Source organism: Pinus tabuliformis, chromosome 5_2, assembly GCF_031772625.1.
Source record: "Pinus tabuliformis cultivar Carrire ecotype Pingquan chromosome 5_2, CPIR1, whole genome shotgun sequence".
NCBI lineage: Eukaryota > Viridiplantae > Streptophyta > Pinopsida > Pinales > Pinaceae > Pinus > Pinus tabuliformis.
In genome coordinates, this window is record NC_142306.1 from 593,472,364 (window position 1) to 593,498,507 (window position 26,144).

Below are 26,144 nucleotides of genomic sequence, written 5' to 3' on the forward strand. Positions count from 1 at the left end.
TAATTATAAAAGTAGAAAAGTAGAAGTGAAATTGCGGTTCACAAAAGTGCGTAATACTAGCAATTGTTTCAAAAGGTACAAAGAGAGGCTGATAGATTTATGAAGTTAGAATTGTTGAATTTTATAAAAGGTTTTTTTTTTTTACAAAGGAATCAGCAACTGGAGCAGCTTCGCAACTCGCGTTACACAGGATCGATTCTGACCGCTACCACTATAACCCCTGGGAAACTGCGCCCGCCCCTCTCCACAGCGTCTGGGCTAGTCCGGGAGATTTGAACTCGTGACCTTCAGTACGGAGCCCGCCTTTCTAACGAACTTCACCGCATTGTGATTACGAACTCGCCTACCCACTTTGTAAAAAATATTAAATAATGAATGTTGGAAACCATATAAGATGTACAGTCTAAAATATTATATATATATATATATATATATATATATATATATATATTAAAAAGTACAAGTATTTTTCTAAAAATTATTAAAAATAGAAAATAATGAATGTTGGAAACCATATAAGATGTACAATCTAAAATATTTTATTAATATATATATATATATATATATATATTAAGATCTCAATTGTATTTTCAATTTGGGTATTGGTTAACTTTTATGCAAACATATGCTTCCACAATTGTAACTCTTCTTACTTAGAGTAATTTACTAAATGACAAAACTCATGACTCATATAGATATTGCATCAAGCAAACTTCAAATTCAATTTGGGTAATGCAACTCTCATATATGACTAAGCGGGCTTCTATGGTTCAACATTGTTACTTTTCATAAGGCTCACTAACTAGTTTATACGGTTTTCTCAATAATTATGCTTAAAAGGCAACACCAAGGTAATTAAGAGAGCAGAACAGAAAAACACATTGTTTTCACTCACATGTACAACTACCGAAAAACAATTTAAAAAAGGTAGAGACTCTTTAAGGCACGTAAAATCCCCCAAGAATCTAAGCTATACATATCTTGATGCAAAGGATGGCCGAAGCACATTAAACATGGCAAATTTTATGGTGTATGATATATTAGAGCTACATAAATATTAATTATGTTTTGATTTATCAAACTTTGATTAGATTCCTAGTGAATGGATTTTTTTTAGGGCGGTTTCTAGTCTATTTTATTAGATTCCAATTTTCTGGAATCCTATTGAATAATATTTTTTGCAAGTATTAACAATTTAAATGTTTTTGCTTGAAGTACTGCCCAGCTGTATGAATTATACAGTTTGTTAGAGCTTCATAGTGACAATGGTCTGCACTGTCCATTGTGAATAGCTACAGGGATTTACGATTCCAACTGTGAAGGAGAAACTATTTTTGAAGAAAAAGGTGACCCACTTAAGAGGCCAGCCTCATGAATAGGTCCTTCAACAGTTCTATAAGTTCAATGGAAGAAGATAGAACTCAAGAATTTGAGGAGGTCAAGGAACCTTACATAGAATTAGTTCACACGCAGAATTTGGCAATATTTGACACACTGAAAGATGGGATCCCACATAACATGTTGCAGAGGGATCTGAATGAGTTTCCAAAAAATATTACTAAAGGTGAGTCTCCTAGCAGTGCTAAGGATAATTGGGTTGATGTAAAGCTTTCTGATTCCCTTGATTTGGATTCTTCTTGTGAGGCTAGAGCTGCATCTTGTCTTGAAATATTTGATAGGAGAAATATTGAAGGTGCAATGAACAAGAAATAAGCAATATCAGTTAATGAGGATCATTGGAAGATCAAAGATCTTAATGATAGCACTGGGCAAGAACATCCTACTAGTCACATATATTTTCAAGTGCATTCTCTAGAAGAGAACATGGGAATAGTAAGCACATATGAATGTTCAAATGAAAACAAACAGGTTGAAGAAGCTATACACGAGGATAATTCAATCCCTCCTTTTTTCGCAAACAATTTAAGGCTGGAAAAGACATTCTACAAGGCAAAAATTGAGATAGTAAATGCTAAGCCGTGAATGTCTCTGACTATTCGGCTGCCATCTGCTCAAGAAAAACATTTTGTTGAAGTTGAAGAAATATGTATCCATGCCATCCCTGTTGCAACGGTCATGGAAGGCTAGGAAGCTCTTCTATGAAATGCCTAACGAAAACATTTGCCCCATTGTGGTCACATACAATGCTATTATTGATAGTTTTTTGTAAGAAAGGCAAGTTGGAGGAGGCCAGGAACTCCTCTATAAAATGCCCAACAAAAATATATCTCTGTTAATGTCACATATGATACATTGGGTAAGGGGGTGTAAGCAAAGGGCTCTAGCAGTACATGAAGAACTTGATTCGAGATACAAATGATGACCAAGTGAAGTTTGTCATTGACAAAAAGAAGAATGAGCTGTTGGGGTCATTACGACCTACATTTCTCGAGGGATTCACTTTCATACAAGCGGGATCATCTATCTGTAGACAGTTTCACTGTACTCAAGAAGTACACAACACCTAGATTGTGATGATCCCATAAGTATGACACCTAGACTTATGCATTACAAAGATACTCAACAACAATATTACTAAGGCTATAAAGCGTACATAGGAAATCGCTGATGTGAAAAGTACACATTATATTTTTGATGAAAAACAGGAGACAATTTTTCTAACTAAAAAAGGATATAAGGATGCTTAAGAAATTTTGACTGTTCAAGCTAACCTCCTTTTGCTTTCACAGTTAAGTTTTGTTCTTTTCCCTATTTGTTGTTTAACCTAGTGTTCCTGTCATCTTCGTGTATACAACTTCTGTTAAAGCTAACCTCTTTTTGCTTTCACAGTTAACCTTTGTTATTTTTCCTATTTGTTGTTTAATCAAGTGTTCCTGTCATCTTTCTTCATACAACACTAGTAACAGAGTAGTTTTAAGCAAAAGTAACTATTCTTGTTTGCACAGAAGATCCCCTAGGGTTGACTGTTGTCAGTTGGCTAAGCAAATGGAGGAAGGAGGGTATGTCATGGGCACAAATTTTGTATTGGATGATGTGGAGGAAGAGGCAAAGGAAGACATGCTGCATAATCATAGTGAAAAGCTAGTTGTGCATACAAATGTAGTGAAGCTAGAAAGCGTCAGTTTAGCTACTAAAATTTTTCAAATGAGCAAAAAAGGGCAAGGATATTAATGGGCTGAAACAAACCAGTATAGCAGGAACTTTAGCATTATCTGTTTCAGGAAATTAATAATATATTATTATCTAAAAAGAGACGCGTAATTGAGCGTTTTTGTTGATGAAGCCATACCAGAAACGTCTTTAAGTGATATATTTAAAAGTAAAAAATTACCAATACAATTATGAGCAACTAAAATTTGAATCATATACAATTTTGACGAGTATTGTCATAAAAGTGGAAACAATTTTGTACAGGCTTTGCAGTGTATTTCTTGAAATTTTACATACGGTCTATACTTAGAGACGTGTTTGGTAGCTAATAGCTAAATATATATACAATGAAAGTATTCTTTGACATCTAAACATATATACAATAAAAGCATTCTATGACATATAGATGTAATTGACAATGAGCAGCTAATCATATATGCATGATGGGGCATGGCATCGGCAACACCAATTAATGTTTATTGTGGTTCCAAATTGTGCGAGTTGTTCTTGCAATTGATTCCGCATTTTCCTATGTGCGTCCCTTTCATGGATGTGGATTGTTTTCTTGAGTATTCTTCTTAAATTTTTTAACAATTCAATGGTTGGATGCAAACGGTAATGAGGCAATGATTATTGGGGCGGGATCCTTTCTTGCATATCTTGTAATGTAAGTTCCATTTTCTGAATTTCTTGGCAATACTCATACAACATTTGTAGGTAGCCTGTATCCATACCTGTGGCCATCAAAAAAGAAAACATTGTAAGTGACAATGGATGTGTTTGCTAAAAGCATATTTTTTTAAGAAATGAAGTAAAATAAATAATTTTTTAAAGAAATTTTTGAATTGCAGTGAATGCTAGACCTTGTCGTTCTTGGCAGTAAACATTTTTATTGAAGATTTGAAATAAAATAAACTATTTTTAAACTAATATAAAATCATATGAGGTTAAATGTAATAGCAAGCAAATGTATGTGAAATTTGGTTATGTAGTAAGTGGTGTTTACCATGTGGGTAAATCTAGAAGACAGGTTGTACGATTGGCTAGAGTGTATTCTCCTGCATAGATTTTGATGCTAGTAATGATTCCTCTTGTTGTCTACGCTTAAGATATGGATTCTCGTGCATTTGTGCAATGAGTGAGAATGGAAATGTAGGATTGATTTGAATGTTTGCCAATGACCGTACTCTTGAAATTGTAGTGAACGTCAGCCCTTGTCGTTCTTTGGTGCCGATGTCTACTGTTGCTTTCTCTAATGTCATTCCTTGTGACTTGTGTATCATTAAAGCCCATGCCATTTGAAGTGGTATTTGACGGCGTTTACCCCTTGTGATGGGAGAAATGGATACATATGTTGGGTGTGAAATGTCCCATGGTGTTCCTTTGTATTGCCTAAAGTTGACAATCACGAAGGATGGTAATTCTGGGGGCTTTGAGCCAATTGAATAAAATATTGAAATGACTTTCCCAAGTGCGCCATTGACAAGACCTGCATGTACCCATAAGTTGCTGGTGAGCATAACTTTTTGTTCGTTGCATAAGAGCACTTTTGCAGGCAAATGCTCATCTTTTGTTGTAGTAGAAGTTTTCTGCCTTTGTTGTTCTGTAGAGCAAAGCGCGACTGGAATGTTCAATTTTTAAGCATTTTCTTATTATGCAAGACAATTGAGTTGTTCGTTGCATATAGGTGCATGGATTCTTCAAATGTGCGTTTCTCTTCATGCATAAGAGAGGAAGTTGTCCTTGACATTAGGAGTTGCCAATTTTCAAGTGTAGATATTCCATTTCTGAGATTTGTGAGTATTTTTTGGAAAGCAACCTAGGACAGGATAACTCCTTGTTGACGAAAAACGGTTGAAAGTGTTATGAATGTGTCAAAGTTGTGCCAAAGTGCAGTGCCATGTGATGTCCCAACGTATAAAGGAATGTCTTTTACAGGTGGTAGCTGGCCTAAATCTCCGATAAGGATAATTGAGCGATTACCAAATGGTGCATTTCGGTGAAGAGGGAATGCCTCTCTTAGACGATCGTCAATGTGAGAAAGCATTTTTTGGCCAGTGAAGCTCATTTCATCAATGAGAATGTATTCTACATGACGAAGTTGCTCTTGTAGTTGTAGGAGTGGCTGGTCTTGAAGAGGATGCATTGTTTGGATAGGGATACGAAGGGCAGAGTGAATTGTGAAGGCATTTATGTTGAAAGCTGCAACGCCAGTTGGTGCAAGTAACAACAAAGGGTTTTCGTTTGTTGGTGAGTTTTCCACAAATACATGGTGCAAACATTTAATAAAATGGGATTTTCATGTCCCAGTTGTTCCTTGTATGATGATTCTGCATGGGGGTTTTGGTGAAGGGGTTTTAAAGTGTGAAAAAACAGTGGTAAAAGCTATGTTTTGGGTAGGAGATAATGTGTGATCTTGGGGATGGTTGGAAAAAGAATGATGTTTGTTTTGAATAGTTGAGCAGTTGAATTCAATGAAATTTATGGCAGTTTCTTGCAAGTGGAGAGGGATAGTAGTATGTGACCAATTGTGATTGGCATCGAAGTCGCGGTAGCCAATCATGTCGAGGTTATCAACTGCAATATTATAACCTGGGTGCAGTTGAGAGAGGATTTTCCATTGATTCATCTGCATGGAATCAAGAGGGGTGTCGAGGGTAGATTGATCTTCAGTATGTGGGTTTTCACTTTCTTGATGGACATGCCATGGTGTATATGTACCCTTTTTTTGTTCCCGGTGTGCAATTATTTCTGCATCAGTTGAACCAATATCATTGGGGAGTGTGCGGAAATGGAAATACAATAGTAATTCACTCTAGCAAAAATTGGCATAAGAAGGATCATTAGAGGAAGGAATGACATTGTAGCATGGAAAGAAATATACAATCATTGGAGGGAATATGTGTTTCCATTGGTTTTTTTTTTTCTGGTGGGTAGAGTATGACCATGAGCATGCAGCTTCAAGGAGGGGCAGTGATTCCAGTGAAACAAGCCTGTTCATGTATGCAAGGATAAAGTTTGGTGTCGAACTGGGATTCTCAGTATCTTGAGAAACATGTTTGAAAACTGTCTTGTTGAAATTCAAAGAATGAAATGTATGACTGCAAAGAGAGAGAGGTAGCTTTTGTAGCATATGGCATATTTCTTGTGCTCCAATGTCTCTATCCGCAATGGTTTCTGTAAGGAGTTTTTGTATAACAGCAACAATAGTTGCTTCTGGAATGGCACTTTGTGAAAGCCGTGATAGCATTTGACGGTAACTCTTAGATCTTGTTTCTGCTTTTGTTGCATACTTTGAAATATATTTTAACACAGCATGGCGAGATAGAAATGGTTGACAATCAAAATTTGCTATCCAAATAGAAAGTAGATCGGCATTGTGAATATTCAATCTTTCATCATTGCAAGCAGGGACGTAGGTGTTATGACCTTTATCATCAATGAAAAGTGAAGATGTGGAGTTTAACTCCCACGGTACTCCATACCGACAGCTAAGTACATTGTCTTTCTTGTGAAGACACGAAGATTCATGACACTTTGTATGACGTTGAACACAGTTGACAAGCTTTGTATAGTCTTCAGACTGGTTGGACTTGAATATTGATGCTGTGTCAAGAAGACATGGGTTATTACTTGTTTATTGGTGAAGCGGGAGATTTCGATGTTCTGCCTGACGTGGATTCCAAGCAGTTACGTAGTGGTCAAAATACTTTTGTGCATCAACAACATCTAAGGCATTGTTCCAGTCAATTGTGTCCATATTTGGTGCATTTTGCAACTAGAGGAAGCCATGAATGTGTGTGGATCCTCTATGTTGCCATTCGTATCTAAATATAATATGAAGGTAAAATTTCATTAAAACATATTTGCAGCATAGAAAATTAATGTAGAGGGTAATGGATATTATAAAATACCTGCACTAGTAGTCTACTGCATGGAGGCCTTTTTGCAGGATTTCTTCGAGGAAAATTGTAAATCTGCAATGCATATATTGGGATGTTAGGTGTGGGTTTTTTATTATGTTTTGAATTCTCCATTGGAAGTGGTTGTTTGAACTGGAAGGAACACTGGTAGGCATGATCATGTGCAAGTCATTCCATTTAGTATCAGCTGCACTAAGAGTGAAAAAGAATGTCAGACTTCCTATTTGTGTGATCATGTCAGTCAGCTCAGATTGTCGTTTGTTCCAGAAAGACTGTGTTCCTTGTAGGCCTGAACTGAACCACATTATTTTCTCTGGCAATCTTGAATCTGGAGAGTCACGAAGACACTGTCGTAGGTCGGAAACCATTGTTGGCAAGTTGTTTTCAATGTACTTCTTCATGAAAACACTAGCAGTTTTTTGGCTACGGTGGCGCATTAGAATGTTATAAAGATAGTAGCAAAATCTTGGGTGTTGGCCAAATTGGTTATCATGGTAGTGCATCAAGTGCAAAGCATATTTATGCATCTCAACTTTTGTAAGTCTTGGTTGCATGATCATGGCAATGCTTGTAGGGAAGAGTGTGGGGAATGCCATGGCAAAGAGGCCTACGGTGTTGTATTCATTCATAGCCGTTAAAGATATTGGAGGCCAATCAATAGAGCTTGTTGAATTTGAAATGGGTCAAGTGCAAATAATCACAAATGTGCTCAAGTTCAGTACATGAATTTGGGAGTATTGGAACGAAAGAAGAGGGTTGGATTTCTAATGGAGGTAGCATGAAATCAGTATCATAAGTAGAATCAGCAGTGGGTTGATGGGGTTCAGAAGAGGAGGTGGTTACATTATGGAGAAGAGAAGAAATGTCTAGAGGGTGTTCTAGTAGTGTAGAAATTGTAGATGAAGTGAATTGAACATCACTATAGTAAGGGTCAATTTTTATTTTGTATTCAAGTGCTACAAGGATGTGTGATTTGCAAACGAAGAATTCATAAGCCTTTTTAGATGGATTTTTCCTTTTCACAATGAGGATGTCTAAGTGAGAAATCACTCGGGGTAAGTATTTGGAAATAGTAGTGATGTCTTGAGGGAAGCTAATTGTATGGCCACTATATTTGTATTGACCACCACGGGCATGAGTGACTTGTAGAATGGGGTTTACACGTGCAATGAGCATTTCTTCAACATGTGTTAAATGTTGAAGGACATAGGGTTGTTCACCAAGGTTCATGTTGTTCAGTTCAGAAAAATGATTGGTAGAATTACATGATGCACAACGAAAACAAGAAAGGCTACTGTGTAAAAGTTTTGTTTTCATTCCTGGGTATGATTTTTTGCATATTGTGCAAACATGCACGGTAGAAAGTTCATCAATCCTTTGTCGAAAGTGACGATGTTCTTCATTAATGGGAGGGTTATATTGGATTTGATGAAGGTGAGGTGGGTTGGTTTGTATAATTGGGAGAGCATTTGAGGTGGGAAGGGATGTAGAGGAAGTAGTAGGGTTGTTGCGTTTTTTGTAAAGAAGCTGTCGACGTGCATTTATTGTATCCTTGTTTTCTGCATAAAGAAGATGTTGCCACTCGTTTTTATTAGCATTTTGAGTGTTGCTTGGCATATCTAAATGAGTACAAATAATTATTGTTAGTTTTCATAAACGAGTATTGCATGTTTGGAGAATGTATTACAAGTTTTGGAATTACTTTTTTTTTATTTGAACACCGGTGAAGTGTAGGTAGAATAGGTAAAAGGAAAAACATGCAATTAGGAGTATCCCAAAAACATATGTTATTATGGCATCTATTATTGAGAGGAGAAGAGAAAGATAACCAATATTTTGCTTTTTTCTTCTTCATTTTTTTCCCAACAAGATTTAATGATAGCATGAATAGATTAGCAAGCAAGAGTTCTATGTATAGCCATGTAAACAACGAACAGAAAACTCATGTAGTAAGTCTTTACAAATGTCGATATCTATATTATGTAAAATGCAAAGGGGTAAACATACATATTTTGGAATAACTGGAAGAGAGTATTTTGCAACGAAAGTGTGCATCACAATAACATGGGTGTAATTTACAACAATATGAAACAATGAGCTATGCAGAAATGTCAGTTTATGTACAAACAGTAGTGTTTGAAGGAACCCTAGGGAAAATTTCAAAGGTGGCGAACAACAGGTCGTTTTGAAGTGGACATTGGTTGAATGTCATTGAGGGCTTCTTTGCATGCAGAGGCATATTGAATCTCTTATGAATTTATCAATATTGGTTGCAAGCGCTCAACACCGTTGAAGTAATATGTTTTAATGGAAAGTGTTAGCAGGAAGCGACGCCCTGAAATTCGGCCACAAATTTCTTGCAGATCACTTGGTTCGATAGAAAGAAGGAATAGGTCCTTTGTTGTGATGCCCATGAGCTCGTTTCCTGCGTCATTGAAAGCTGTGACATTCTATAGGTGCCCGATGTGGTCATGTAGCTCAATTTTAAGTTTGTAATGGTAGTCACATTCTGGGAAGTCGTCGTTACATTTTGTACAGTGCCAAAGATTGTTGGAATGATCCACAACCTTCTTCATACATTGTTTCCATTGAAATCTAATGGACATGCTAGAAAGTAGAGGTCGTCCATGTGAAGAGTAGTTATCTTTGCACGAACTAAAACCCATATTGCTTTATCGGAGGTTTTCATGTAAGCAATTTCATGAAACATCTTTTGTGGTAGGGCACGTTTCGAAGCAACACCATAGTTTCTACTCAAAGATGGAGAAGAAGAGCTATAACCTGTTTCACATAACCATGCATGTAGTTGATGAGTTTCTTCAACTTGTGGATTTATGATGAGAGTGATCATTGATATCGTCCCTATTGTGGTACCATTAAATTCAGATACATGACCTCCTTTGATTGTAAGGATTGGTGGGTTGTTAAAAGAGTAGAATTTAGCAAGGTTTTGTCCTATAAAGTCACAATGGTCTCCCCATAATGTTACATCAATGCTAAAACCCGACTTGTATTTTAATATGAGTGTTTTCCTTAATGTTTCACTCCATCTTTTCGTTGAATTGTTGATGCAGGTGAGGTGGAGGTAACAACACCAATGACATCCACATTCGTATTTGGACTTGCATTTTTTATTTCAGCAATAGTCTTGAAGTGAAAGATCTAGTAAGGAAACATTGGATCATCTATGGGACATGGATTGATATTGGAAGCAGCAAACAAGTAAATTTCCCATTTGTTCTTGAGGTGGTTGTATTTTGGGTTTGCTTCTTTAACTGTACTATTTGAAACAATGTATAGCTGGCCAACTTGAATTAGACTGTAAAGAGATTCGGCCAATTCAACAAATGCAGAAAGGTGGATCTCTTCCTTATCACAATTGATAAAGTCAAATCCAAAAACTTTTCTTGAGCTGCACACATTGTTGTAAGTCTTCAATGTTGTTTTTGCAAATGCTCTTCCTTGGATTGACCAATACTTTTAGTAAGGATTGAGCTCCTTGAATGGAATAGTTGTAGTTGTCACTGTAATTAGTGGAGTAACTACAGGGGGCAAGGTATCTTCTGCTGATGAAGAGCTATACTAGGATGTACCTACCTTTGCATGTAGTATTGTTGTTGAGTCCTTGGTCAATATTGTTGTACGCATCACAACTTCAAGCTCAACCACTCAGATGGACCTTATGTAAACAAATGATAAATAAATTAATGAAAATTCCATTTTTTTTTGTAATATAGGAAGTGTATAGAAGACAAAAAATAAAAGAGGGTAAATTCAAATGTTGGGCCTTACGAGGAGTTTCGAAGCACCGTGCAAACTGCTTTTTTAAGCAAAATTATTGAGCCAATTTGGATGTCTTCAGATGCAACTTGTGGGCTATATGCAGATGGTAGCAAAGTCTTGTGTTGATGTGTTCCATCAGATAGAGTGATGTGGAAGTGTGAGGATGTTGTTTTTAATGTAGTAATAGAACCAATATTGATTATCTGGAGTAGTGGTTGAATCTCAGTGGAACCATTCAGTAACAGAGGAATGGCATTCGTAGTCAAGGTTGGCTCCATAATATTAACAAAGGGATTCTTTTTTCCGTGATAGTAGTATCTATAATTCATCAAATTCACCACAACACAAAATTCTAGTAAAGAAAGATGTGATGTGAATGCGGAATCTAATCTAACAAGGCTAACTTTTGATGGTGAAATAATAAAAAGGGCATAAGATATGAGAGTAAATTGTCATTCACACCACTATTAAAGATGAGCTAACCTTGTAGAACAAATTTTTTTAACATGTTTTGGCATAACTTAAAAATGTTTTACGTAAATTCCATGCTATGTATGTAAGGTACGTGTCTAAACCTTCTAGAAACTGTAACGATGTTTCTAAAACTCGTATAACATGCTCAGAATCTACCTAAACATGCCGACTGATGGAAAGCTATGCTTTGTGCATGTACCCAACATGGGTTAAACCAAATACTGATCACTTTCAACTTTAAAGCACTTCATATCATACTTTCAAGTATAGGAATATTTCACTTGTGTGATACCATAAGGTAGTCACAATTTGTCCAAAATTGCCTAATTAAACTTGTTCAAATTTTCTCCTTCATCCCAATCAAGGGCATGAAGCTTCAAACCTATTATATATATTTTCTTGCGTAGAGGAAAAAATGCACTTTTTCTGGACACAACCAAGACCTCATGATCGCTCCGAGGCAAGAAATATGATTCAAGTATTCTTTCAAGTGATGATAACATAGGATGCCCTTCAGCGAACCCATTTTCAGATTTATGGTAGGCATATTTAAGCAAAGAATAGGGAAGTTTTATAGAATCTTCCAAAAACTCTATGGTTGAACCAACTCTATCAAATATAGATATGCTACCTAAACACCATAGAAACAAACATCAAAATTTGTCTTCTATAATATATGCATAGTGCCTATTCCTCTCAAATTTGTATCATATTTCAAGGAACCTGTTTGGCAAACCCTGTCCTAGATAACACTCATTATATCTACCTGATTAACATGTAGAATACAAAGTTTTTTCAGGTTTGGAAATGTATCTACTAGTATTTTTACCTCATTTTCTAACTCATAAACCATTTCATAATCTATTCGAATGCAATCAATAATATCTATGATAGATTTAGACATCTCAATATGATGAAGTTGTATCATGTTCTTTGGACAATAAAAATCGGATGAAATAGTGTTTGAGAATTCATTGAGATCGGTATGCAAAGAATTTTGAATGCTACTTGTTTCTTTTGCTGAAGGATCTCCACATCTTACAGAACTTATTTTCACATTCAAGTAAAATGACAGATCACTGGATACAAACATAGAGTTGAACAATAAAGAGACCTTATTAGTTCTTGACTAAAGTGCATTTTGCAGATTTTCCTATGTTTTCATGTCAATGTTGTCAGGTACCCCACCCAGAATAGTCTCAGACTTGAACCTTGGAATATCTGATATACCAACACTGTCGGAGAGCTTTGGACCATTATTTTCAGGTTGATTATCCTGGTGCTTATCAAAATACTCCATTATATTAAAAAAAATTGAAGTCACTTTCAAAGAAGAATCTGTAAAATTAATCAATTTGCAATTGTCTTCATCTTGTATATTTTTTTGAAGAGGAAAACAACTATGATTGTTGCAGGCCCCTCCCTCCATTCACTTGCAGATGTAGAATGCTCCTTTTGTTGATGGAGAAGCATTTTTGTAACAGATAAGGCTATAAGTTATTTTTTAGCATCACAAAACACGGGAGTTGGTAATGACTTGTAGGTGTTTTCAGTTAAGGTTATCTTAGGTACAACTACTAGTTCATCAAAATATCCATGTGATATTAATTTGGACTCATCTGATTTTTCCCATAATACCCCCAGCTCTAGAAGCCAAATTGGTCTACAACATGGGATACCCTCCGTCACTACTCCACTCAAGCCTTGCTTAATGCAATCATGAGTTTCCCAATGTGTTTCATTGTTCTTAAACGAACTCAACCCATAAACATAATATGCATTTCCCTCCCTTGATCTACATTTTTTATCTTGCTCCTTGTCCAAATTTTCTCCCTGATCCCAATCAAGGGCATGAAGCTTCAAACCTAGTATAGATATTTTCTTGCATAGAGGAAAAAATGCACTTTTTCTGGACACAACCAAGACCTCATGATCACTCCGAGGCAAGAAATATGATTTAAGTATTCTTTCAAGTGATGATAACATAAGATCTAGTACTCTCAAAGTTGTATCATATTTCAAGGAACCTATTTGGGACACCCTGTCCTTGATCAAACTCATTAGATCTACCTGATTAACATGTAAAATACAAAGCTTTTTCAGGTTTGGAAATGTATCTATTATTCTTTTTAGCTCATTGTCTAACTCATAAACCATTTCATAATCCGTTCGAATGCAATCAATAATGTCTATCACAAATTTGGACATCTCAATATGATGAAGTTGTATCATGTTCTTTTGACAATAAAAATTGGATGAAATAGTATTTGAGAATTCATTGAGATTCGTATGCAAAGAATTTTGCATGCTACTTGTTTTCTTTGCTAAAGGATCTCCACATCTTACAGAACTTCTTTTCACATTCAAGTAAAATGACAGTCAAAAGTACATATTAAACTTTTGGACGCCAGCTTCTTAAATGGGACAGTTTTGAGTTCAGGTCAACCCTGTGTGATATATCACTAAGGTCAACAATAGCCCTGGAAGTTGAAATGCATACACAAATGTTGGTGCAAAAGTCCAACTTTGGGAAGCATCAGATGGTTTCCTTGCACTCTGCCATCTATTCACAATAGTGCTAAAGTAGGACTTGACATCCCAACGAAAGGTAATATATATTTGCATTGGCATTCAATCATCCTTATCAATGTAGAGACGTTTCATTCATTCATAATTAATTCTCAGGTTCAAAATATGTGCTCTTGAATCAGCCCTCATTTCATAGACTTCATTATTTATGCTCGTCTTTTCCAATTTATATACTAAAGTTTGGGAGCGGCCACTTATAAAGAGAGAAGATATGCTAAAGGAAGATAATGATGTATGAATGAATTGAACTATTATTATTGCCTTTGGAAGACCTTTACAAGATCCAAAAGCAGAGTGTGGAAGATTTATATAGCTCTATATAACTGTATAAGATATGTGATGTGCAAATATGAAATATAAATCTCAAATTAAATTGTCAATTAATAAATTTAGTAAACTATTTCTTCTCTGCCAGTGATAGAAAAAGGATTTTTTTTCCTGCATTCGAATAGCTCCATGAGAAGCTTTCTACATGCTTGGCTGGAAAATTTAGTAATTATACAGTGCCCTAAGATGAAATTGAAGTTGATGTGAAAATCATAAAGTTTCTTGTGATGGTATTTCTCATGCTAAGGAAATATATAATCGGGGAAATCTGTGCAAATGCCTAAACTATTTGGCAAAGCTGCATGTGTGGGAAATTAGTTTTCTCTGATTTATGAACAAAAATGAGTTTGTTTTTGCAAATTCAGTCCATATGAAGGTGATTTAGTTCTTGAAATTCTATTCTATCATCCTGTTCGATATATCTCTTTTTAAACATCTTTCAATCCATTTGTTGAAATCTCACACTGCAACACTCAAAGCCTTTGTATACTTTCAAACACTCATTTCATAATAAGGTAGTGACATTGTTTCATGATCAGGTTTAAAGGTACAGGGTGACAATAGTACTTTATCAAAGGAAACAATTAAATGTGATCTTCTGTCAAGAACACTGCAAGTTAGCAATATCAATCCGTTTCTTACATTGGAGCAATTGCGTCAACTTTTTAGTTACTATGGAACTCTCATTGACTTAATGCTAATAGATTCAAAAGAATTGCTTTATGTAGAGTATTCCAAGCCAGAAGAAACCCAGGGTGCTTTGTCATTGAACATTATGGACGTTGGTGGGCAACATTTAAATGTTGAGATGACAAAAGTAGTGCCTCCAAAGATGGTAACATCTGCTTCTAATGCAAGTAGAAATACTACTCAAATAGGCTCTTTGCCAGTGATGATGCAACAAGCAGTTGCCATGCAGCAATTGCAGTTTCAGCAAGCATTGATGATGCAACAGGCATTGGCATCACAACAGGCTGCTAGCAGGGCAGCAACAGTAAAATCTGCTACTGAGGTAGCTGCTCTCTGAGATGCAAAAATAAGCAAAAGTCTCAAAGGAGAATTTGTTAACAAAGAGGAGAAGGGAACTAGGAAAATGAGAAGGCAGGTTTTTCCTCTTCAGATGCAACTAAGAGAAATGACAAAAGGAAGAGAAAGCACAAATGGCGATAAGCTTCATCTTACTCACCAGAAAGTTCATCTAGATTGTTTTCATGTCTTGACAAATATGACAAGTACTGGAAGAAAGAGAAGCATAAGGGAGTTTCTAAGGCTATTTTCCATATTCCAAGTTTATCACATTCAAGTAAAATGACAGTCAAAAGTACATATTAAACTTTTGGACGCCAACTTCTTAAATGGGACAGTTTTGAGTTCAGGTCAACCCTGCGTGATATATCACTAAGGTCAACAATAGCCCTGGAAGTTGAAATGCATACACAAATGTTGGTGCAAAAGTCCAACTTTGGGAAGCATCAGATGGTTTCCTTGCACTCTGTCATCTGTTCACAATAGTGCTAAAGCAGGACTTGATATCCCAAAGAAAGGTAATATATATTTGCATTGGCATTCAATCATCCTTATCAATGTAGAGACGTTTCATTCATTCATAATTAATTCTCAGGTTCAAAAAATGTGCTCTTGAATCAACCCTCATTTCATAGACTTCATTATTTATGCTCGTCTTTTCCAATCTATATACTAAAGTTTGGGAGCGACCACTTATAAAGAGAGAAGATATGCTAAAGGAAGATAATGATGTATGAATGAATTGAACTATTATTATTGTCTTTGGAAGACCTTTACAGGATCTAGAAGCAGAGTGCGAAAGATTTATATAGCTCTATATAACTGTATAAGATATGTGATGTGCAAATATGAAATATAAATCTCAAATTAAATTGTCAATTAATAAATTTAGTAAACTATTTCTTTTCTGCCAGTGATAGAAAAAAGAATGTTTTTTTCCTGCATTCGAATAGCTCCATGAGAAGCTTTCTACATGCTTGGCTGGAAAATTTAGTAATTATACAGTTTCCTAAGATGAAATTGAAGTTGATGTGAAAATCATAAAGTTTCTTGTGATGGTATTTCTCATGCTAAGGAAATATATAATTGGGGAAATCTGTGCAAATGCCTAAACTATTCGGCAAAGCTGCATGTGTGGGAAATTAATTTTCTCTAATTTATGAACAAAAATGAGTTTGCTTTTGCAACTTCAATCCATACGAAGATGATTTAGTTCTTGAAATTCTATTCTATCATCCTGTTCGATATATCTCTTTTTAAACATATTTCAATCAATTTGTTGAAATCTCACACTGCAACACTCAAAGCCTTTGTATACTTTCAAACACTCACTTCATAATAAGGTAGTGACATTGTTTCATGATCAGGTTTAAAGGTACAGGGTGACAATAGTACTTTATCGAAGGAAACAATTAAATGTGATCTTCTGTCAAGAACACTGCAAGTTAGCAATATCAATCCGTTGCTTACGTTGGAGCAATTGCGTCAGCTTTTTAGTTACTATGGAACTCTCATTGACTTCATGCTAACATATTCAAAATAATTTCTTTATGTAGAGTATTCCAAGCCAAAAGAAACCCAGGGTGCTTTGTCATTGAACAATATGGACGTTGGTGGGCAACGTTTAAATGTTGAGATGACAAAAGTAGTGCCTCCAAAGATGGTAACATCTGCTTCTAATGCAAGTAGAAATACTACTCAAACAGGCTCTTTGCCGGTGATGATGCAGCAAGCAGTTGCCATGCAGCAATTGTAGTTTCAGCAAGCATTGATGATGCAACAGGCATTGGCATCACAGCAGGCTGCCAGCAGGGCAACAACAGTAAAATCTGCTACTGAGGCAGCTGCTCTCCGAGCTGCAGAAATAAGCAAAAGGCTCAAAGGAGAATTTGTTAACAAAGAGGAGAAGGAACTTAGGAAAATGAGAAGGCAGGTTTTTCCTCTTCAAATGCAACTGAGAGAAATGACAAAAGGAAGAGAAAGCACAAACGACGATAAGCTTCATCTTATTCACCAGAAAGTTCATCTAGATTGTTTTCATGTCTCGACAAATATGACAAGTACTGGAAGAAAGAGAAGCATAAGGGAGTTTCTAAGGCTATTTTCCCTATTCCAAGTTTATGAGACTCATGGCCAGTTGAGTGAGGAACTGTTGTCATTTGTCCCTGAATTCTTGGCCAGTGTTTATTTCTGCATGTCATCAATTGATGCTAAAGTCTCAGAATTCTCGGCCTTAAACCCTTCATTTCTCCGAAGAAGAGATTTTTCATCCCCAATTTCCCACAAACGCTGAGAATTTGTGGCAACGGATGGGTAAAATGCGTAAATTAACGCTAAAATCCTCCACAAAACCCCTTCAAACTCTGGAATGCAATTCCCAGCTCAAAATTCGAGATCTAACGCTGACAATTCGGAAGAATTTTACCTTTGGAATGAAAGGTGTGTTGTTCCCAGCTAGTTAATTGAGATTTAGTAGAAACTACAATGCAATTCCGAGGCGAATGAGTCTTCTTCTAAACCTCTCAAATTTCTCACTAAAAACATCCACGATTTAGAGCTTCGAGGTTTTCCTCCTTGTCCTCGACCTACAATCTCCCGGCATATACTATTAAAAGTGGCTGGTCATAATGGGGGTGAGGAAAACCTCCAGGATTTAGAGCTTCGAGCTTTAATGGGGGTGAGGATGGGATAAAACTGAACATGTTTTTCCCTTATACTAATTGCCAAAAGAAAAAGCCCTAATTTTGAGCACTGTTCGCAGTCCAAAGTAGAGAGTGGCTTTCTGGAGCCTATGCACTACCAAAAACCTTGAAAGGCAAAGTGCTTTGGATCAGGTCGTGAACAGTGTGGCGGCTGGGAAAATTGTAGGAGGGTGAAGAAAATAATATTACAATCACTGGTATGCAAAACTTCAGACAAACTACCATTTTCATTGCTATTCATGGGCTATAGAGAGTGCATTCAACAGAACCTAAAAAAGATGAGATTCATTGAAAGAACTGTATGCAACAGAGATTCACATTACATTTACCTAAAGGGCTTTAGCACTCCAACATATTTTCTATATGTATTCTGAACACAACTCCGGCTTCGTTTGTGAAATTGTCAAACAAGGCTCCTATGTTAGTTTGAACACTGCTATACTTTGTGGGATTGTCAAACAGGGCTGTCTGTTTGTTGATGAAGTTTGATCCAAGAAGGTCACCGGTAAGGTCATGGAAGCATGGAATAAGCACATCTTAATTGGTCATGCATCGCAGAACAGGGTTTTCAAAGCACGAATTTGTTGATCGTGCACCGCAAAACAAGGTTTTCAAAGCACGAATTTGTGTTCACCGCAAAATAGGGTTTTCAAAGCACGAATTTGTTGATCGTGCACTGCATAACTAGGTTTTGGAGAGAGCTAAGCAATAATGCCACCAAACCATAACTCGGTTTTGGATAGAGTTAAGCAATAATGCCACCAAACCATAACTAGGTTTTGGAGAGAGTGTCAAACGGCAAAATATATAGCCAGATGTTGAGTAGGAAACCATATGCCAGATGTCAATAAGAGAATGAAAGTGTTGACGACTGAACTCATTCAAAAGGAAGGCCTATCGGACAATTTTGACCCTGATTTGTATACTGTTTAAGATACGTTGGACGATTTTGACCTTAATTGGTATAGTGTTTAAGATTGAGAAGTATTTTAAATTCAATTTATATTTGAGATGAAAAAAAGTATTCTATATGTCTAGTAAATAAATCTGATTGATATAAGTAGAGTAAATATGGTTATATAAGTAGATTGGTGTCATTTCATATATTGATTTAAGTGTATAAATGGGGCAATGTATATTAATGATATTTATTGATATAGTTGGGTTAGTTATGATCGATATAATTGACTATAGTTTATGTTGCTTGATCATGGTTAATAGTTGATTATGGTTGTCAAGAGTGGTTATGGAATGATTATATATAAATATCAATTTAGATTTATTTTAATTTTGCATTTACTAAATGTTAATAAAGATCAAATGTTTTTTCATTCTGAAAGGGGTTTGTATAAAGATTTAATTTCTCTATACACTTAGTAGATCCAAAGTTGGATCTAAACTGATTTAATTATTAATTATACATAGTTATAGTTATAATTATAATTATTAATTTTATGTTTTTTTATTTATTTTATTATATATTTTTAAAATTTAATTTAAATTTTATGTTATTTTTACGAAGTCAAAATGTTATCTTAACTCGGAATCTGTCAAGTGTCTAGAGGGATCAAATCTCTTTTCAATCTAAAAAGGTTTTCCATCTCAAAATATTTGATTCCTCATGTGGAGAGGGATCAAATCCTTTTTCACTCTAAAAGCAGTGCGCATTTCAAGAGATGTGATTCATTTTGAAACTTGGTAGATCCAGAGTTAAGATGGATCTAGGTTAGTTTAATTTCTCACTTTAAATAGGCTATATTACACATGAATACCATGAGTCAATACCATGGGTTCTCAATATCATGAGTCTTTTTTATTTTTATTTTATTTTATTTTATTTATTTTGATTAAGTTAAAAGGTTTACATTACATTATTTATTTTATTTTATTTTATATATGTAATTTGATTTCGTCAAAGTGTTAAAAATTACATTACAACATCTTTACCATACTGGGCTGGATAGCCTTTCTCAACCTAAATATAAATACCAACTTAGATCCATCTTAACTCTAAAATATGTTTTCATCTCAAGAAATTTGACCAACCTAAATTCATCTTAACTCTAAAATATGTTTGCATCTCAAGAGATTTGATTCCTATCTACACTTGGTAGATTTAGAGTTAGATGGATCTAGGTTGGTTTAATTCCCCCCTTTAAATAAGCTATATTCCACAAGAATACCATGGGTTAATACCAAGGTTCTCAATACCACTAGCCATTTTTATTTTTATTATTATTTTACTTTAAAGGGATATTTTAATTTTTTAATTTTTAATTTTATTTTTCTTAAAAAGTTAAAATTACATTACATTAATCATTTAATTTAATTTAATTTGTATTTATTTATTTATTTTGATGTAATTTGACATAGTCAAAATGTTAAACATTACATTACAACAACTCTACCATATTTTGTTGTAGAGCACCTCTCAGCGCAAATATAAATACTGGCCTAGATCCATCTTAACTCTAGATCTACCAAGCTCTGAGAGGGATCAAATCTCTTTTTACTCTTAAATAGGTTTGTATTTCAAGAGATTTGATCCCTCTTGGTGCTTGGTAGATCCAGAGTTAAGATAGATCTAGGCTAATTTAATTTACCCCTTTAAATAAGCTATATTTCACATGAATACCATGGGCCAATAACATGGGTTCCGTAACACCCTCCTCCCACATCTACCCAAGCAATCGACCAACCGGGGTAAATATGCGATGAGAGGCCACTATGATATTCGAACTCCTAAGTCATGTTAAGTAAGTGGAACTGATGGAAGCACACCATGTAGACATTCAACATTAGTATTGGGACCCTCAAGGACCAATCCAACCTTTCTTCCAACCTGCCCCTGGGTCCCATTGAGATTTTGGACCACTTTAACTCTGGACAATCTCATGCTATGGGAATGCCAGCATCCAGGGACCTCTAGATGCTCTCATAGGCCTGTAAACCAACGTCCAGGGACTTTTTTGCACAATGGTGTGCCAACGTCCCAGGGTTTGAGCCACTTTTTCAGGCCCAAAGCCCAAGTCACTACCCAAAATAGGATGACATCTTCAGAACAGTAAGATAATAGGGAAATAACAGTGCAAAAGAAATTACTTGAATAATACCTTCACTGGACCCCTACTAGTTGACCTAAATGTAAAACTTGAAGATTTTTTAAGCAATTTTGCAAGTGTAAATTATATGTGTTTTGGGTAGAGAATCAATTTACTAAACACATAAAAGATGATTTTTATATCAGTTTTGCATAAAATAAAAAAGACATCAGTACCATAATAGCATACACAAGACAAAAAATGATAAAGGAGTTCACACCTCCTGGGCTACATCACCTGGTCCAGCTTCCAATATTGGGCCTCTTTCATTATGCTAAAAATTATGTGATTAAATCAAGTTACAATGCTAAAAATGCTAAAAATAATGTCTCCAATGGCTCTAGAACAGTAAAAAAACCCCCATTTTGATTCTTTTTGCATCTCATTTGGACAAAAATTGAGAAAGTTATGCTTGTTTCTTCATTTTCCTAAATTCTACAGCTAATTTGTAGGACCGTTAAGGGCGCCATTAAGCCCCAGTCCCGAAAACTTAAGCCACATGGGGACCATGTTCCTAGGGGCCAGTGCTAACTCTTTGCCCCTGTCGGTCAGGCCCCCAACCATTCTTGCTAGTGGTTTGTAGTGATCACAACATCGAATCAATGAGAATGGAAAGCAACTCATTCGACCTGCCAATCCTTCTCTCACTGACATGCGATCTTATTGCTCCATATGACTTGGGCTTAGTGCTTAAATTCTGCGCTGCTAACTAAGCACTCCATCCGTTGTGGTGAGTTCATGTGGAGCCATATGGCTCGGGGTTGGACCTTGTTGCAAGCACCTTTCCATTGGCTCCTCCTACTCTTCCGCCAGTGGTCATATGGAATTCCATATGGCTTGGGGCTAGCCCCCTTTTCATCATCGACGGTTCTGGGGTTAGTTCAGGTGTATAAGTTATGGTGGGTGCCGTGACCATGGGGCTGGGGCTAAGACCTAGCCCATAGTCCCTCCCCTTGGTCCTCTTGGGTGCGGTGACCTTATTGGTTTCAACTTTTTACCATCTCCTTTAAGTTTCTCTATTATAATGTAAATCCATACTTTATCTCCAACTTGGAAACTGTGATCAACACGATCCTTATCATGCCTTGTCTTGTACTTGGCTTGGCTCTTTTCCAACTATTATTGAAGAATTTGATGCACCAATTGAACTTGTTTAATGAACTACTTGGCCTTATCAATGAGTCACTATGACCATCAATAATGACATCCTTCCCAAATATAAAATCTAAAGGAGGTTTTGGTAAGTAACTTTTGTAGCGGCTACAACCACCCTCCAAAATTTTGGCCTGCATCCAATTTCAGAGCCTCCTTTGAGAGTTTTACTTGATGACTGCATGCACTCGGGTTCACTCCGTGAGCTCATGTGAGTCCTCACACCCACCTTGCTTGATCATTCCACTGATAGCTTTTGCATGTTGATGTTAATGTCATGCTTGTGACCATGTTCTGGTCATACTCAAGGTCTTCACTTCATGTGTACATGTTGTGTTCGCTATGTAAACATCCGTCGCACTCACACATGAAGTCACATACACTGTCGCGCAAGCGTCATCACGGTCAACCAATGATCAATCACAAGTGTTGCGCTTGTCACTCACACCGTCAGTCAGTCATGTTGAGCGTGTATGTCATGTGTATGTACATGACTCCTATGAATAGGATTTGTGTATACTTTCCTAAACTTCATATTTAACATTCATATGACTTTGAAATGTCATTTCTCTGTTTATATGTCCTATAGCATCTGTACTAGTATATGTACTCATAATGTCTAATTTCTCTCTAAATTTCGATTTCTGTGAACATTGTGGATATAGAATTGGGTGAGTTTCCTCTCTATTGCTAAGAGGGCGAAAGGGATATTGGAGCTTGTGCATAGTGATGTGTTTGGACCTATGTTGGTTCCATCACTGGGTAAGTTTGTGTACTATGTATCATTTATAGATGAATTCTCAAGGAATACATGGATATATTTACTTAGGAAGAAATCTGGAGTCTTTGACAGGTTTAAAGAATTTAAGGCTCTAGTGAAAAACCAGACAGAGAAGAAGATAAAGGTGATGAGGATAGATAATGGTGGAAAGTTATGCAAGAAGGAATTTGAAGAGTTCTATAAGAAGTGTGGTATAGAACATCAGAAGAATACTCCATACACACCTCAGCAAAATGGAGTTGCAGAAAGAATGAATAGGAAATTGATGGAAAATGCAACAATCATACTCAGTGGTGTTGGGTTAGGATAGGAATTCTATAAAGAGACAGTGGAGACTACATGTCACCTAGTTAATAGATCACTTTCATCAGTGTTTGACGATAAGTCTCCACATGAGGTATGGACTGGTAAGAAACCATCTATTTCACATGTGAGGGTATTTGGTTGTGATGCATATGTACACGTTGCAAAGGAAAAAAGAACCACGCTGGATAGTAAATATGAAAGGTGCATCTTTATTGGGTATAAGGATGGTTTAAAAGGTTATAAGATTTGGAAACCATAAACAAGGAAGGTTGTGTACATCCGAGATGTGGTGTTTAGAGAGGTGAAAGAGGTTATTAAACATGAATTCCTACCAAAGGGGCTTGAGAAGATAGAGTTTGAGCTAAAGGAGGAAGAATCAAACTCTATAGCAGAACAGGCATCAAAAGATGAAGAGCCACAAACTCTAGTTGTGAGAAGATCAGTTTGAGAAAGAAGGCATCTAGAAAGGTATAGTCCATCTTATTTCTATTCAAATTTTTCTTTATCTATTACTGATGATGATCCCAGAATTGTTAGGGAGGCAGTAGATTTAGAGGATGGAAAACTCTAGAAAGAGGCCATGGTTGATGAAATGGCATCTTTGGACAAAAATGAGGCTTGGGATCTAGTGGAGTTGCCGGCTGGAAGGAAACCCATTGGAATAAAATGGGTGTTTAAGAAGAAGATGAATGCATAAGGCGAGGTGGATAAATACAAAGCTCAATTGGTAGCAAAAGGTTATTCCCAGGTGTCGGGAATTAATTTTGGTGATATTTTTTCTCCTGTTGCCAATGTAGCTTCTATTATATTACTTTTATGTGTTGCTACTTCTTTTGATTTTGAGGTAGAACATATGGATGTGAAGACAACATTTCTTCATGGGGATCTGGAAGAAGAGATCTACATGAAGCAACCTAAAGGCTTTGCGATGAAGGGAAAAAAGAACTAGTATGCAGGGTAAAAAAGTCTCTCTATGGGTTAAAATAGTCACAAAGATGTGGTATCAGAAATTTGATACATTTATACATGGACTTGGATTCACCAAAAGAAAAAATATGATTATGTGTATTTTAAATTAGTTGGTGCCCATGTTATTTATTTGGTTTTGTATGTGGATGATATGTTTCTAATTAGAAATGACAAAGAAATTATCCAGGATTTGAAGACCCAATTGCCCTTCAAATTAAACATGAAGGATCTTGGTGTTGCAAACTATATTTTGGGCATGGAAATTAAATGAGATGGGGAAAAGAGGAAGCTATGGTTAAACCAAAGGAAGTATATCGAGACAATATTGTGGAGGTTTAATATGCAAGATAGTAAATCGGTGAAGGTTCCTATTTCTGTAGGTGTAAAGTTATATGTTGAACAATGTCCAAAGAGACAAGAAGAGGAAGAGGACATGTCTCGTGTTCCATACATAAGTGAAGTCAGTAGCCTAATGTATGCAATGGTATGTACTAGACTAGACATTGCACATGTAATGGGAGTATTGAGCATGTTTATGCCAAAACTAGGGAAGGAGCATTGGACAACAATGAAGCAGGTTTTCAGGTATTGACGTGGCACTGGTGATTATGGTATGTGTTACCATAGAAGACCAGGATTGGACGAAGTTTTGGACATACATGGCTTTGTTTATGCGGACTGGGATAGAGATATGGATCAGAGAACATCTACAAGTCGGTATGTGTTTAACATATTTGGAGGTGTAGTCCATTGGATGAGCAAGAGACAGCCTGTAGTGGCGCTTTCAACTATAGAGGCAAAATACATGGCAATCACTTATGTAAGAAAGGAAACAGTTTGGTTGCAGAGATTGTGTTCAAGTATGGGGCTAGTACAACGAGCTATAAGGATAGGATGTGATAGCCAAAGTGCATTTTTCTTGGCAAAGAACCCTGCTTATCATTGAAAGACAAAGCACATTTAAGTTTAGTATCACTTTGTGAAGGATATGGTTGAGGAAAAAACGATGTTGCTAGTAAAGGTGGACACTTCGAAGAATGTTGTAAATTCATTGATGAAGTTTGTGAGCATTGAGAAGTTTTCTCGGTGTAGAGAAACAATGGGAGTTGCGGGGCTGGACCAATGACTACGCGCTCTTGTGACCCCATGTATGGAAAAGAAAACAAGAAGGGAGAGAATGTTGGGAGTGTGTTATATTCCTTCCACGACTAGTCACATGTGTGGGGGGGGGGGGGGGGGGGGGGGGTGACAACCCCCCCTATTTGTTGTGTTGGGCGCAACAGGGGGTTCACAACGGTGGCACAGTCGCCCCTATCAGGGGTTTCAAGGGGGCGGTAGCCCCCCTACATGGGGTCCAGGGAAACACCCTGAGATATTTTTTTTGGACCCTATATTAGGTGGGCAGGCCTACTTATGGTTTTGTGCAAGGTTTCGCATATAGTTTTGGGCATGATGGTTTTCTGCCCATGGTATTTTTTAGATCGATATATATATATATATATATATATATATATATGTGTGTGTGTGTGTGTGTGTGTGTGTGTGTGTGTGTGTGTATTGTTACATTGAAAGTAACATAATGAAAAATCAATCTGGTAGTCCCAGTTTTGGGATCCAGGGGAAAATCTCTGTGTATTTGTTTTGTGTTTTTGGCCATTATATATTTTTTGTTTTTAAGAATTTTTTTACAGGTAATTTTTGTACAGGGTTAAAACCTACATAGAGGAATGGTGAAATAATGAAATCTAAATCATCTGATTGAGGATGAATTCTAAATGTCATTATGGAAGGAAAACATTAAATGTCTAGTAAGTTATGACATAGCACTTTAACAGTGAATTATGAAACAAATCCTTTCTTTACTAAACATTAAGATTTAAAATTCAAGTTGTTGGGCATA